This window comes from Macaca fascicularis, chromosome 8 (assembly GCF_037993035.2).
Source record: "Macaca fascicularis isolate 582-1 chromosome 8, T2T-MFA8v1.1".
NCBI classification, from domain to species: domain Eukaryota; kingdom Metazoa; phylum Chordata; class Mammalia; order Primates; family Cercopithecidae; genus Macaca; species Macaca fascicularis.
The window spans coordinates 17,472,956-17,490,129 of NC_088382.1; the positions used below are offsets into that span (position 1 = coordinate 17,472,956).

A 17,174-nucleotide genomic window follows, 5' to 3' on the forward strand; every position below is an offset into this window, starting at 1 on the left:
GTGGGATTATTTTAGTTATAATACTGTTTTTATGTTTTTTATATTTTTATTACCATTTATAATAGATAAATCTGAGCATACTCTTTGACAATAAGTTTAATGGACTTTTGATAATTACTAATTCAGTACATAATTGTTTTCTATAAGCCATGATTCCAGAGATTGAGAAAAAAATATGCAGCGGTAATCTGTCACAAGTGGAAGGACAAATAGCCAAGCAATGTTGAACTACCCATTCATCTCTTAAAAACAGGGTTAAAATATTTATTCTCGGGTTTTCAGGAGGAAGCATGGACAGAGAGTTTCTTGCTTGTTATCCTCCCAACTCACTGTTTCTATGGAAAAAGTAATTAATCTGATAAACGACACAGAAAAGTTTGGTTTTTACTGGTCTGTATTAACAAGGTGGCGATTCCAAGACGTTGAAATAAAGAGACTTCACAGCCCGTCTCTCTCAATCACTATCTTTGGGCTTGTGAAACTGCTTGTTGTACAAAATAGGGAGCACTTGTGTAAGAGCGGCATAGGGAGGCTCAGCCCAGCTACTGCTTTCATGAATTCAGCTTTTGCCAGAGTGACAGAATGTCAGAATCCCATGAGCCAAAAGTTTCATGATGAGAGAAGAATGATATTTCACTCCCTAATTTTAAAATTCGATTTTAAATAAAGTTAATAAACTCAATAAAGAAAGCTGAATATGCACACACAGATGTGTGCGCGCACACACACACGCTCCTTGCAGCAGTTTTTCAATGTTTAATCATTCATGAGAAGTGGTTTGACTTTGTATTTTCAATTTACCAATACTTGCAACAGGCTCCGGCTGCAAAACTTTTTTCAGTTGAATAGTAGCATTTGAGAAACAACATTGTTGCTGAGAGATAGATGATCAGCCTTAACTACAACATCAGTAGACATGTGACTATTTGTAACAAGAGGGAGGTAAATGGCTTTCAGGTGGTTGTGTAGCTGGTTTTTACAGTAGCCTTCAGTGGCTGTCTGACAGACATAAAACTTTCTAGTTATTATTAGGCTTCAGAGCATTAATATTAGGTTTTAATTTGCTTATGTTAGGCATGAGAAGGTAGCACTATCCTAGCTGCCCTAGATATTGTTCCTTGTCACTTTTTCCCATTGAATTTAAAGGTAATTTGGGGATTGTGTCTAAAGTAACCTTATATCCATGTGTTTACCATAGGTTTCTGGAGCTTCCATTCCAAACATGGTCTCAAGTTGATTCTTCATGGGCATAAATTTAAATATATGGAGGATTGTTTTGTACCTCTTGAGGAATTTGGATTCACTGCCAAGAGCTTGTATAGTTTATCAAAAAGAAGATAATGAGGAATAAGAGTTTCTGCTTTATGGGAACATATTATCTTCTTTGGGTAATACCTATCAGTACTCCTTGAAATAGCTAGAGCATTAAATGTTTGTAACCAGTTCACAATGAGAGAAGTAGCTTCCACCAGAAATTAAATCAATACATTACTTCTTTCATTGAGTAACTGTTGCTAGAAAAATATGTCTGCTGAATAAATTAGCATGCTTATTGACATAACTGATTTGCAGACTGTGATAGCAATTTATGGACCAAACACTAAGCTCCACTGAAAAATCGAATAGAATTATTTGACAGTTAAGTATCACTGAAAAAGTCTGGCTTTTGGTCTCAGGAAGCGATCAGATTGATCATATGTTTTCAGCATGTAGTCATAATACAACTGTATATCAATAGTGTACATTTGACACTTTATATTATGCATTTTACATATATTTTCTCATTTAATCCTTCATTACATGCATAAGATACGAAACAGATTAGGATTTAATTGCTTCATTAAGGTCAAAGACCAAAAACCTCATTACAATGCCAATGTCAGATGTTCTTCTTCCAATTAAACAGAAAGTTACCAAAGGTAATTGCTCCTGCCATAATGAGAAGACGTTGGATAAACATTTTTTTTTTTTTTTTGAAAAACTATATTTTTGTTTAAAGCCATCCAAAAGCCACGGGCCTAAAGTTCCAATGGACTAAATTTCAGAAAAAAACAAGTCTTTCCGAGGTGATCACAGGCTACCAGCTGAGCCCACCCCTAAGGACATTTGCTGGATCTAGGGACTTGAGTAGACAGAAGAACAAGCCTGCAATGTGCAGAGAAATAGCTGGAACACTGGGAATACACAAAATAGTTAATCTACAGAGAACTGCAATAGGGACTGAAAACTAGAAAGATCGTGTGGTCTCCTAGTACTTATTTATTTTCACTTCTTAAGAGATAGGCTCTCATTCTGTCCCCCAGGCAGTGCAGTGGTGTGATCATGGCTCACTGCAGCCTCGAACTCTTGGCCTCAGGCAATCCTCCTGCCTCAGCCTCCTGAGTAGATGGGACTACAGGTGCACAACATCATGCCTAGCTAATTTTTAATTTTTTTTTGGAAATACCAAAATCCACTATGTTGCCTAGGTTGGTCTAGAATTCTTGGCTTCAATGTATTCTTTCTGACTTGGTCCCACAAAGCACTTGGATTACAGGCGTAAGTAAATGTGCCCAGCCTCCTCTAGCTTTTAGATGCTAAATTCTGCTGGAAAAGGGAGTACAAAATGAATATATATAGTATCTTGAGTATTTTCTTCCCATACACCCATAGGATTTTTAGTGCATCTTACTACCTCACATACACCATTCTTTCATCAAACTATCCAAGCTAAGTATTTAAAATATAATTTTTGCCCTACAATAAGCTCTACGCTAAAGCTCATTATGTTTGATTTTGACAGTCTGTTTTTGTATCACAGCTGTAGAAAATTAATCACATTCTTTCTTTTATGAGACATTATCACTATTGTTTCCTACAAGTTTCTCTCCGTTTTTACTTATCTATTTAATTCTTTTTATTCCTTTTCCCTTATCACAGACAGGCACTCTAATGTGTTTGATATAGGTTCTTTACTCTTAAATAATTCTTACAAACTAAGAAAATTGTTTTCTGAGTGTCTGTATGTGTATAAAGAAGAGTGTATACATTTTTCTTAAAGAGTATTATGATATGCATCTAATTTTATTTCTAATTTTTTTTCACAGAGCATAACATTCTTCATACATTCCCACATTGCTGTAGGTTCTTTCAGGTTGTTTATTTACCTGTAGCTGCTGCTTAGTTTTCAATAAAATGAACCCACCACATTTTCCCCTATGCAGTCTTGCAGTAGAATTCACACTGGCATCCAGCTACCATAGCATTCACTTCTGTAAATAGTCTCCTTACGAAGACGCCTTTTGGTTACATGTCACAATCTGTCAGGGACTGTGTTAGTCCATTTATATTGCTATGAAGAAATACCTGAGGCTGGGTAATTCATTTTTTAAAAACAGAGGTTTATCTTGGCTCACGGTTCTGCAGGCTGCACAAGGAGCATGGCAATGGCATCTGTTCTTGGCAAGGCCTGAAGCATATAATCATGGAAGAAAGTGAAGGGGAGTCAGCATTTCTCATGGTCAGAGAGGGAGCAAGAGAAAGAAGGGGGAGGTCCCCGGGTTGTTTTAAACAATCAGATCTCTCGTGAGCTAACAGAGCAAGAACTCACTTTTCACTGAGGGGGTGGTGCTAAATCAAGCTTGTTCAACTCACAGCCTGCGGGTTGAATGCAGCCCAGGTAAGCTTTGAATGTGGCCCAATGTGAATGTGGCCCAACACAAATTTGTAAACTTACTTAAAACATTATGAGGTGTGTGTGTGTGAACTCATCAGCTATTGTTAGTTATGTGTGGTCTAAGACGATTCTTCTTCCAGTGTGGCTCAGGGAAGCCAAAAGATTGGACATTCCTGGGCTAAACTGTTCATAAGGGATCCACCCCATGATCCAATACCCCACACTGGGTCCCACCACCAACATTGAGGAACACATTTCAGCATGAGATCTGGAGGGGACACACATTCAAACTATAGCAGGAATATACACCCAACAGTAAGATAGTTAGGTTGTAAGGTATGCATAATCTTAAATGGGTCCTGCCATGTTATTTTCCAAAATGCTTACAACTATTTAATTTCCCATCTGTTGCCCATAAAGGTTGTTTTTCCTCATATCCTCATCGTCCAATATCATCTATAATTCTTATATTTTCTAAGCAAGTGGTGAAAATACATATCACATTTTATTTGTGCACATTCACATTTGTCAGAGTGCTGATAACATATTGGGATTTTGGGGGCCCCATTTTCTATTGAGTTTACTACATTATTTGTTGATTTGAATATCAATAATAATAACTTTGCTCTATCTAGACATTGCCAACATTTTCTCTTACTCTGTCATATGCTGATAACTTTTATGCCAGCCTTTGATGAAATGAATCCTTAAAATTTTTATACTTCTAGACTTTCATTTATACTTTAAATTAAATCTTTCAGTTTCGTAAATATTTTATTAAAGTGTAACAACAGACCACAATTTATATTTTGTTGAGTTCATTCACATTTAGAATTCTGATACGTTTTTGGTGGATATATCACTTTTATCATAATTAAGCATGGCTATCATAAGGCAACATGACTGGATCTAGGAATCTATATTGACAACCATGTCAGAAACCATTATTTATGTTTTCAATTATAAAACATAATTTTAGAAACAAAAGAAAAGAATAACCCATATTTATTCAGATATTTACCTTTCTGTTCTTTAATTCTTTTGTCTTTTTAAATTTAAATATTATTCACTTATTCCTTATTTCCTTTTAACTTTTTCGACATTCATGAACTATTATTTCAGTGGTTATACTAGTCATTATACTGTTTAAGACTGGTTGATTAAAATTGAATATAAATTATTACTTATTTGTGTTACTCATAAGGCCAGAATCTTATTTAAATTAATCCCTTCATACTTATCATATCAATGTGACTAAAAATTATTAACAAATATTTTAAGTCTACATATTATTATTTAATTTTTGTACAATATTTTGCATCAACCCAGCTATTTACCCTCTTACGTGTTAAGTTCCTTTTGAGTGTCTTAGTTTTGGGACATTTCAATGTCTTAGTCGTTTTCTTTTTTCATGAAGAATTCTTTAGTCTTCCTTGCCTATGATACCACCAGTATCTATGAATGGTCCAGTATCTATGAACGCTAGAAAATACATGTATTCTCTTTAAATTTGGTGATTATTTCCACCTACTATGGTTCCCACTGGTTTGATCTTCTCAATTTAGTTATTTTGACCTTTTATTATTTTATTTCAGTTGTTCATTCATATCTTCTGTTATTTACTTATATTGCTTGATGTATCAGTTTCTAAGAATTGTGTGAAAAATCTAATTATAGCCATGGATTCTCTATTTCTACCCATCTAAAATAGAAATTTTACTTTATATGTGTAAGTTCTACTTCATATTTATGAATAAGGTAAATTTCTTTTCAAAATTATTACATTTCCTTAACATGTTTTTCCTTGTACATGTATTAGCAAACAATGTCTTATCTTCAGTTCTATTTTATCACATTTTTAAGACACAACATGAATTTTCTTTTGCATCATATATACCTATATTTCTTTCCTCATCTTTTAGGTTTTCAATTCTCTGTATTATTTTATTTTGTAGATTATTTTCAACATATATTGCTGAAACTTAACTGTTGCAATATAATCTGAGCATTTCTGTTTGTCTTTGGCTCCTTTAACTTATTTGAATTTATTGTAATTAATATAACTTTATGTTTAATTGTATTTTCATGCTAGGCAGCTTTCCTCCTTTCACTGACTTTGATATGATAGGTCAGAATTTCTTCTGCTAGTTTAAATTTTAAATACTTTTTTTTTCTTTTTCTAGAGTTTGCCTTCAAAATTTTAACTTCTGTATTTATTTTGCCCTACAGTTTTCAACACCTGTATCTTCCCATTATCAATTTGTATATAGATATATATCAACTGCCTTCCTTCGGCATCCCCTAGCTTCCAATTACTGTACATCACCAAACTTGTATCCTCAAGAACATCTCTCTTCAAATAGGAGTACACATGGAGAAACACACAAATATTTATCAAGGGGGATTTGGACATTGTTTCTAGATCCTCAAATTCTATTAGCATTATTTCTTCATAGTCTTTACCACCTACTGTTTTACAAAAAACAACTTTTAAAAATGAAGGGACATTTAAAATCTTCTCCTTAACCTTACAATGGCCTCTAGTTAAAAACCTCTGGAGCACCCATTCAAAGGTACTTGACAACACAGAGAGGGGAATTCGCTAATTGTTAACTCACAATCATTAAACTTGGGCTGGGTAAAACTGCTTGAATTTCTTGTTTCACACATACTTTGCCAAGTGTAAAGAATCACTTTAAATATAATATATTTTGAGTTTTGGTGGGAAATTCTAACATCAGATGTAATGTAGTTTGAGCATGTCGAGTATCCTGCTTTTGTTGCTGTTGTTACAATCTCAGTTCTCTCATTAGCACCACTGTGAGAAATGCATTGCTCTTGAGAAAGTATCTGAGAGCAGGATGAAAGCAGAGGAAATAAGCAAATGGCTTTTTCACAAATCTAAACAAAAGTTTGTCTTTTCAGTTCCTTTTTTTTTTTTTTTTTTTTTTTACTATTCATTAGAGAATGCCTAATCAGCTAGGAAGAAAAACATTTTAAGTAGACATATGGTTCTGCAAATAACAATTTTTTCAAGATATACCAAAAATAGTCAATAGTGAGTTCTTTGTGACTTTTGTGGAGATTGGGGTATAGCTTACTGACTAAGAAGGATAGGACTTAATTTTTAAAGTATATACAATATATACCTGTATTATTGTCAGGTCTAATCTTAGTTGATAATGTAAAATGTTGATTACTTCCCATGTAAAAATTACCATCAGCCATTAAGACAAGTAAATTTTAGTAGTATATGCCTCACTTGTTAAAAATTAAGTAGACAGAAATTGTGGTATCTATATACAACAAATTAATGGAGTTTTTCTGATTTTTATATATAATTCTTATTTTATCTTCTCAAAGACGAAAAGTAGTTGACAAAAATAAATAAACACACATTTAACCAGAGGGAAACCATGAATAATTATACACCTGTATTAGTTTATCATTGCTGTTGTAAAAAAAAAAATACAACAAACTTAATAGCTCAAAACTGCAAATGTATTATCTTACAGATCTTCAGGTCAGATCTTTATTTTTTCAATTTATTTTTTATTATACTTTAAGTTATAGGTTACATGTGCACAATGTGCAGGTTTGTTACATATGTATACATGTGCCATGTCGGTGTGCTGCACCCATTAACTCGTCATTTACATTAGGTATGTCTCCTAATGCTATCCCTCTCCACTCCCGTCTCCCCACAACAGGCCCCGGTGTGTGATGTTCCCCTTCCTGTGTCCAAGTGATCTCATTGTTCAATTCCCACCTATGAGTGAGAACATGTGGTATTTGGTTTTCTGTTCTTACAATAGTTTGCTGAGAATGATGGTTTCCAGCTGCATCCATGTCCCTGCAAAGGACAGGAACTCCTTCTTTTTTATGGCTGCATAGTAATCTTTAAAGGGATCCTCAATGGGTTATAATCAAGCTGTCAGCAGGGTTGCGTTCTTTCTGAAAGCTCTTGGGGAAAATCTGTGACCTTGCCTTTCCAGCTTCTAGAGACTGCCCCATGGACTCATGGCCCCTTTAATTGTAAGCCAGCAGTGTAGTATCATTGAAACTCACTGACTCTTCTGCTTGCCTCTTCTACTTATCAACATCCTTGTAATTGCATGGGGTCTACCTGAATAATCAAGGGTAATCTCCCCCTCTAGAGGTCATCAGATTAGCAATTTTAATTCCATCTGTAGCATCAGTTCCCTTTTGCCAAATAAACTAACATAGTCACAGTTTCTGGGGAAGTTGATAGAGGAGATGTTATTTTGTGTACGATTCTTGATAAACAACTTAAAATTTTAATACACATTTTATTTATGCCTACAAATTAAATATTGAGGTATGCCATATAAATATATTTTAGTTCTTTTAATTTACAAATTAGATGAATTAATCATACAAGAAATCTATATCATTTTAAACTTGACTGCTTTTCATAATCTATATTATATATGAAATTCATGATTTAGTAATCCATGTATTTTTTTTCATGTCCCTCAAAACACCAGATACAGCATGTATTAGACACTTCTTGAAGAAAGACACTCTGATGTTGGATAATAGTGATGTCTGGCCTTGCTGAGTGATGCCTGGCTTGGCTAATTTGGTTGTATAGCAGACTTTCCCTCTCAAAATTTGGTATTCTAAATACAACTCCAAAGTTTTAACCACAAGATAATTATAACATATAATAGGATGAGGTAAGTGATTTCTATTTTAATATACATTTGCCAATATAATATCTTTTTTATTGGCAAATGTATATTGAAATAAAAATCACTTTATATGTTGAATAAAAATTATGCTTAGAAAAGAAAACAAAGAGTATCATCCACAATCATTTGACAGGATTAGTTTGGGTACAACCTTTTTTAAAAAAGTAACTAGAAATTAAGAATGTCAATTATTCTAATAAGTGGTAACAAATTCTTTTGCTTGTTGGGTAGTTTATAATTCTTTGCCTTCAACACAATTGAAGGAGAACTTAGAATTGTTAGATAGCAAGTCATTAAGAATTATTTTTCATGATAGTTCCTTGTATTCTTGTGAAGTACTCAGAAAAGTTTCAACTAATTAAGCAGCATCAATACAAAAAAGGATTTTTAATCCATTTTACTTACTCTCAAGACTAAGATTTTACTGATCTTACATCCATAAAAATGAAAAACAGAAATAGAATTGATGTTGAACCATGCCTCACTCAGGCAATAAGTAATATTTATTCATGTATGCATGAAAAGAATTCTTCATCTCATTTAGGGTTATATCTACAGTACAATTTTACTTTTGATATAGTTTATCAGAGTTTGGAATACAAACAATATATTCATGTTGTTATAAAGAATGACACTTTTAAAGTATACTGCTAATAATAGTGAGAAAATTTTTGTAATCTATCCATATGACAAAGGGCTAATATACAGAATCTACGAGGAACTTAAACAAATTTACAAGAAAAAAACAACCCCATTAAAAAGTGGGCGAAGAATAGAAACAGACACTTCTCAAAAGAAGACATTTATGCAGACAACAAACAATGAATAAAAGCTCATCATCACTGGTCATTGGAGAAATGGAAATCAAAACCAATATGAGATACCATCTCACGCAAGTTAGAATGGCAATCATTAAAAAGTCAGGAAACAACAGATGCTGGAGAGGATGTGCAGAAATAGGAATGCTTTTACACTGTTGGTGGGAGTGTAAATTCAACCATTGTGGAAGACAGTGTGGCCATTCCTCAAGAATCTAGAACCAGAAATAGCATTTGACCTGGTAATCTCATTACTGGGTATGTACCCAAGGAATTATAAATCATTCTACTATAAAGACATATGCACATGTATGTTTACTGCAGCATTATTCACAATAGCAAAGACTTGAAACCAACCCAAATGCCCATCAATGATAGACTGGATAAAGAAAATGTGGCACATATACACCATGTAATACTATGCAGCCGTAAAAAAGAACGAGTTCATGTCTTTGTGGGGACATGGATGAAGCAGAAACCATCATTCTCAGCAAACTAACACAGGAACAGAAAGCCAAACACTGCATGTTCTCACTCACAAGTAGGAGTTGAACAATGAGAACATACGGGGACAGAGAGGGGAATATCACACACTGGAGACTGTCAGGGGATGGGGGGCAAGGGGAGGGAAAGCATTAGGAGAAATACCTAATGTAGATGATGGGTTGATGGGTGCAGCAAACCACCATGGCACATATATACCTATATAACAAACCTGCACGTTCTGCACATGTATCTAAGAACTTAAAATATAATAAAAAAGTATAAAAGTAAATAATAATAATAAAAAAACACGGCCAGGCTCGGTGGCTCATGCCTGTAATCCCAGCACTTTGGGAGGCTGAGGCAGGCAAATCATTAGGTCAAGAGATTGAGACTATCCTGGCCAACATGCTGAATCCCAATCTCTACTGAAAATACAAAAATTAGCTGGGCGTAGTGGCGCGTGCCTATAGTCCCAGCTACTAGGGAGGCTGAGGCAGGAGAATCGCTTAAACTTGGGAGGTGGAGGTTGCAGTGAGCCGAGATCACGCCACTGCTCTCCAGCCTGGTGACACAGCAACACTCCATCTAAGAAATAATAATAAAATAACTCAACAGAATAATTTTTAAGACTTGTTCTGAAAATTTAAAAATACATTATTTCATTTATAGACTTATTTTAAGGGATTTATAAGTAATCATTTAAAAGCTTTCAAGTTTGAAATATTATAACAAAAATCATGTGGTTGAAAATGTAAGTTTCAAGGGGAAGAACAGTGTAAAAATTACTGTATTTTACATCTTATGAGTTCTTTTAACTGAACATTTTATCCGCCCTTTATTTCTCTAAAGTTATCATTATTTTTCCAAATAGTTCTTCCCTCTGTTTATTTTTCTTTTTTGTCTGAATTATGTTTTTGTTTCATGACTGATGACAAATGATAGTAAACAATGTTATGTGTTGATACAACTGAGATCTATATCTGCTGCAAGAGGAAAATTCAATTTGCCTTTAAATGTCATCTTCAGATTGCTTCGATTGTGCCTGCGTTCTGTTCTTAAAGTTTACGAGATTTTAAAACTCTGAAATGACTTCACAAATACCTTTTTTTAATATTCAATCTTTAATTAATCGGGACCCATGGGCACTAGAAATTCTGATTACTTATCTGTTCCAAATCCTGATAGAGAAAACCTTCATAAAACCATGGCATGATGGATTTAAAAGGAAGTTTATAGGTTACAGTGAATCTAAAACCTGGATACGCATTAGTATCACCTGCTTCCCTCTATTGGTTTCTTGATTTATTTATTTGTATTTGTCATAGACTATTATTATCTACCTATTGTCATATTGGCATGCCTTTCTTTCTTCTGTTTTCTTGCCTTTTTCTTTTCTCTTGTTTCTTTGTTTTTTCTATTCTTTTATCTTTTTTATTTTCTGTAATGCACAAAGGTCAGACATCTGTATGTATTTATTTTGTTCACAGATGACTGACATTCTTCAATAGATATCTGTTAAATACATATCTCTCACTTCTTTATGGCACTTCTGCTTTCTTCTGGAAGAGGTCTCAGCCTGTTTCCCCTCAGCTGAAACGTTTTTGTGATTTATGTCATTCAGGGCTGTCTTCAATTGAACCATTATAAAACAGTATTTCACTTTCCTCTTTCTTTACAGATTGTGATTCCCCATTCTTTGTTGTTTTTTTTTTGTTTGTTTTTGTTTTTGTTTTTTTTTTTTTGAGACGGAGTCTTGCGCTGTGTCACCCAGGCTGGAGTGCAGTGGCACCATCTCGGCTCACTGCAAGCTCCGCCTCCCAGGTTCACGCCATTCTCCTGCCTCAGCCTCCGGAGTAGCTGGGACTACAGGCACCCGCCACCACGCCCGGCTAGTTTTTTGTATTTTTAGTAGAGACGGGGTTTCACCATGTTAGCCAGGATGGTCTCGATCTCCTGACCTCCTGATCCACCCGCCTCGGCCTCCCAAAGTGCTGGGATTACAGGCTTGAGCCACCGCGCCCGGCCTCCCCATTCTTTGTTATCAACATCTAGCCTTTATCAATGAAAGACAATTTACTATGGCTATTTATAACCTCTGAACTGTCTGTTGCATTGCTTTTTTCAGTTTGCTGCAGCTCTGATACTCCTAGGTATAATTCCCAACTTTGAATCTCTGTGATTGCCTGATCTGATCTTGACAACTCCACTTGGATGTCAAATGGGTAACTCAAAATTAACATGCCAAAAACTAATCTTCCCTATATCCCAAACTGTCTTTTCAATTGATCAAGACAATCACTGTATTCTTCTTTGGACTCTTCTCTTTCACCCACCATATCCAATATGCAAATCAAGTCAGCTCTGCATTCAAAGTACTGCTTAAGTATGTAGCCATTCCCACCAGCACTACTACTGCCAACTTCATAAAGGCCAGCATCCTTTTTACACCCCCATAGCTTTCTCCATCCCAAGCATTCCATCAAATACCTGCTTGAGAAGCAGAGTATTGGGGAATCTGCGTTTTAATTAAAATCTTCTAATACCTCCCTTTTCTTTCTCCTCCATCCACTGTGGTCTACTTGTAATGTATTAGATACAATGATCTACAAAAATATGTCACATGCCTTCAAAAATTCTCCAATATCCCATTTAGGACAAAACGAAAGCCAGTAATCTTACAGAGTCCCCACATGATCTTGAACCATTTTATTCTCTGATCCAGTGTTTTCACTTTTATCACTTATTTATTGACTCTGCTTCTGCAACACTGGTATTTTTATACCTGGAACTTGGCAGAGATGGTCCGGTCTCAGGTTCTTCGTCGATGTACTTTCTGCGTGGAATGCAATTCTTCAAGTTTTCTATGCTTACATCCTCACTTATTTTTAGTTTTAATTTCTACCTTTTTTTTTTTTTTTTTTTTTTTGAGATAGAATTTCGTTCTTGTTGCCCAGGCTGGAGTGCAATGGCGCGATCTCGGCTCATTGCAACTTCCGCCTCCCAAGTTCAAGAGATTGTACTGCCTCAGACTTCCAAGTAGCCGGGATTACAGGCATGCACCACCACGCTCGGCTAATTTTGTATTTTTAGTAGAGGCAAGATTTCTCCATATTGGTCAGACTGGTCTCGAACTCCCGACATCAGGTGATCCAGCCGCCTCCGCCTCCCAAAGTGCTGGGATTACCGGCGTGAGCCACTGCACGCAGCCTACATTACTTTCTTAGTGAGATCTACCCTGGTCACAGTATTTGAACTGCAACCCCCTACCATCTTCATTTTGCCAAGAACTTATCACTGTCTAACATACTATGTAATTTATGTCTCTATTCTTCATTGTCTCCCTCATTAGAATGTAAGTTCATTGAGACCAAGAATATTGGACTCTTTTGCTCCCTGTTCTATCCCCAGCATGTAGAACAGTGTCTGGCACATATGAGGACCCCAAAACACATTTGTTGAATGAATGAGTAAAATTGAAAACCCCTATTAAAAAACTCTAAAAATATTGTTGAAGGACTAAAGGTATTTTAATGCTGTCATTTTAACAGAAGTAATTTTAAAGCCTGAGAAGAAAGAACATCCACCTGCCACGACTAGCACGCCAGAGACAGAACCCAAGGAGTCTTTGCGTGCTAATCTTATTTTCCACTCTACCACTTGAACTAGGCATATTCATTTTTATAAGGTGGATGAATTAATTTCTCCATATCATTGGGGAAAATGAAAATTCCATGGATACGCCTTGGTGGGTCACTAACTTTCCTCATCAGTGGCATTCCATGAAAAATCTGTTTGAGAAACATATATGAAATAAAGGACCTGTCCAGCTAATATGGGTTACATTGGAATGGTAGCAAAGTTGGTTGTCAAGTTTTAGACAAAATTATTTTTAATAGGTTTTACCCTTTCACATGTATTTATGTGAAGAATTTTCTTCAATTGCTCTGATTTAAGAATAAAATGAAAATGGGACCACTCTACTATTTGGATGATTACATTTTTGTGTGCTTAAATGAAATTGGGATTAAGTAAATGATAATAGATGGATATTTTAATTGCATTACTATTTTACAAACATCAAAATGTGTAGTACTTATTGATTTACTGAAAACAAATAATACAAATTCACATATAAGGTTTTTTAGTGTTAATATGGAACATTCAAAATACTCTGAAACATTTGTTCACTCTCATTAGATCCTGGGATTAACATAATAGAGAAAGATATAAGTATCTTTATGTATTAACAAAAACTAGGAAATTAGTACTGCATCATTAATAGTAAATTTAGACTAGAATTTTGCTGAATATGTGGTCATAAAGCTTCTAAACTTAATACCATTATTATGAAATTGATTATTTCCAATGCTTAATATTGTACAACTGTTGTTAATTCAAGCAAAAATATAGTCTGTAATTTAAATTTTGCTATTTGTTCAGCTATTGCAAATAAAAACATTATGTGATCAAATATCTGTATCATACCATTTGCAATTTAAAAACAAAAGTGAGTTAAAATGACAGAAAATGATATAAATAATTTTAAAACCTTAACAAAATTGCTTTGGATATGATTCTTGCTTTTGCTTCCAGAAAAATAAATACGATGTGTCCAAATTTACATTAACTGATTAATCTGCTGAAGAATCATTACTTTGCACTTCTACACAAAACAGTCAGCTGTTAGAGGTAAGCTAATAGACTAGAAATGTTTAAACAAAAGCAATTTCACACTAGAAGAACATCAACCATCATCTTCAAGGTGAGATGGATTTAGAGGCCTTTGCACTCTCACAGAAGTTTCTAATGCTTGTATTTGTCCACTTTCACACTGCTATAAAGAAATACCTGACACAGGGTAATTAATAAAGGAAAGAGGTTTAATTGACACACAGTTCCTCATGGCTGAGGAGGCCTAGGGAAACTTACAATCATGGCAGAAGGGAAAGCAGTCACATTTTACAAAGTGGCAGGAGAGAGAAGAGGAGCAAAGCAGGGAAGAATCCCTTATAAAACCATGAGATTTCATGAGAACTCACTATCACAAGTACAGCATGGGGGGACACTTCCCCCATGATCCCATCACCTCCCTCCCTCAACAGGTGAGGCTTATGGTTCCCCCCCTCAACACATAGGGATTACAATTGGAGATGACATTTGGGTGGGAACACAGTGCCAAACCATATGATTCTGCCCCGGCCTCTCCCAATAGAATAATTTCCAATGCAATGAACAAGGCAGAACAAAGACTTTCAAGAAGAGAAATTTCCTTTGCAACACTCAGAAAAATATAATTTTGTATTTACAAATACGTAATAAGTTTCGAGTTTCTTATTACCAAAATTCTCCTTCATTTAAAATTGTTCTTTTATGAAAGTAAAATAAGAGGCAGACTGGTATAGTAGAAAGTAAACTGAAAATAAAAAGACTGAAGTTGTAGTTCAAGTTCTGTTATTAGCTAGATATGTTCTCATATTCCACCTCACATTGGAGTTAAAGTTATTGTCTTGTAATGTGTAAAGGTTTTCCAATTTCAAAATTTATTATTATAAAATCTATCTTTGTCCTCTGGAAAATACACCAAAGGAACTTTCTGTTTTGTAATAACAGATGCCATAGATTTTGGTAACTTTGATTATCTACTAGTAAGCTAATAACAGAGAAAAAAAAAAAAGGAAATTAAACTACAGCTGTCTCTAGCCCACCTTTGCTTCCTGTGGTTATGCCATCATTCAGATTTTGTGAGTAGAATACATTGGTAGGACATTGTGAGAGTGAGGCCTGTAAGAGTAGATATAAATTTAAAATAAGATGAATACATATTTATTTCTCCCTGATTCAAAAGGAAAAGAATCTGTCTCTTATTCCCTTGTCTCAGAACATTTACTTCAGAAAACTTGCAGTTGTGATTTGCATTTTGCTCCTTTGAGATATATCAGATGTATGTAAATAAATAGCTAAATAAGCCTTTTGCCAGCTTTACAGCTCAGAAATATCTTCCTTAAGGACTTGGGAAGCATCTTTTGCAATGTAGGCATCAAGGAAGATAGTGGCCCTCTCCCAGTTTTTGAGAGAAAGTGGGAGCCTAACTTCAACCAGTACCCGACTCCAACTTGAAAACCTAACTGTTTTATAAAGCTAGAAGATATTTATTTTTCTTTTGGATAAAATCAATGAGCAAACACAGATGGTTACCCAAATTACTAGGTGAATTTAGGATGCATTACGTGTGACAAATGTTGCTGTCACGTACCCTTACTTGAGGACTAGTCATTGTTTATCTTGAGAAATGTATGCCATGGGTTCTATCTGATTGGCTATATAAAACAATGAATTTTCTTTCTGCCTTTGCAGTCCCTTTAGTGGACTGCCTGTGATACGTATAACATTCTAACGCAATGACTATTTAATAATAAATTTTTTAAAAAATATTCTACTCTATGGCTAGGTTTTGTGGATTGGGAGATTTTATTTTTAATTATATTTTCCCAACAGGCCCGAAGGTCACGCTGCGCAGAGAGATGCTATAACAAAATCTGTATCCTCATTACTGCCTAAGAGCCAGAGAAAAACTGAGAGTAAGTTTTAAAAGAAGAACAAGCCTGAGTGGAACAGCAAGTGTGATTCAAAGCCAAAACTGCTAAACAAGGTTGACCAATGAGAAAAGCTTCCAATGGAAGGATAGGCCAAAACAAAATAGAGATCATATAATTAAATATTAAGATTTTTGGGTTTTATCCTATATTTTCAAAAAGTAGCTGGAACACAAATATTTCTACACGAATTATATTTTAGAAGTAAAAAACTGAGATGAAATGTGAAAGAATTTAGGGAAGAAAAGGACATTAAAAGTCTTATAATTAAATTAATCCAAGTTGTTAAGTATGATCGTATAGCCACAGGTGGTGTAATTCCCAAATTCCCCACCACCTCTTCTGGAATTTCAGGATATTTGCTAGGTTAGGCTTGTTTTTTTTTTAACTCTTAACAGACAGGGTATCCCTTGATTACATCTGGGTCACATCAACATAGTCTATAGATTATTAGTGACCATTTATTTTTAACTTGAAAGGTTTATAAATTTTGTATAATAAAGGTTGGAAATAATAGCTGAACACTTGAGGATAAACGAACAAAGCTGTAAAATTAGGGTTTTAAATATACGGCAACACTTCTTGGATGTGAAATTTTCTAGACTATCAAATATCCATTACCATAGTAATAACTAAAGCCATGACAACTAAAACATAGCCCTATGAGAGGATTTTTTGAGCTCTCTAAGTATTTTATACTCTGTTAGGAAATGGTACTGACCACAAATAATCTGAGTAAGTTGGATGCTTGGAAACCTGATGGTGAGCCTTAAAGGGAAGATGCTGAAGTGACTATTAACGTAAGTAGGTGGAAGATGAGTGATTAATAATGCAAATATAAGAAGATCTATTCATACCTTAAGAAGATCACACCAATTACACACATGAAGATGTCCAGCTTATCATA

At 34.8% G+C, this 17,174-nt stretch overlaps 1 protein-coding gene across 1 annotated transcript in view; it reads right to left on the reverse strand.

The window, feature by feature from the left end:
• The window catches only part of SGCZ (sarcoglycan zeta), a 1,185,986-nt gene that overhangs the window by 400,385 nt on the left and 768,427 nt on the right, over positions 1-17,174 (reverse strand). The window lies entirely within an intron of this gene.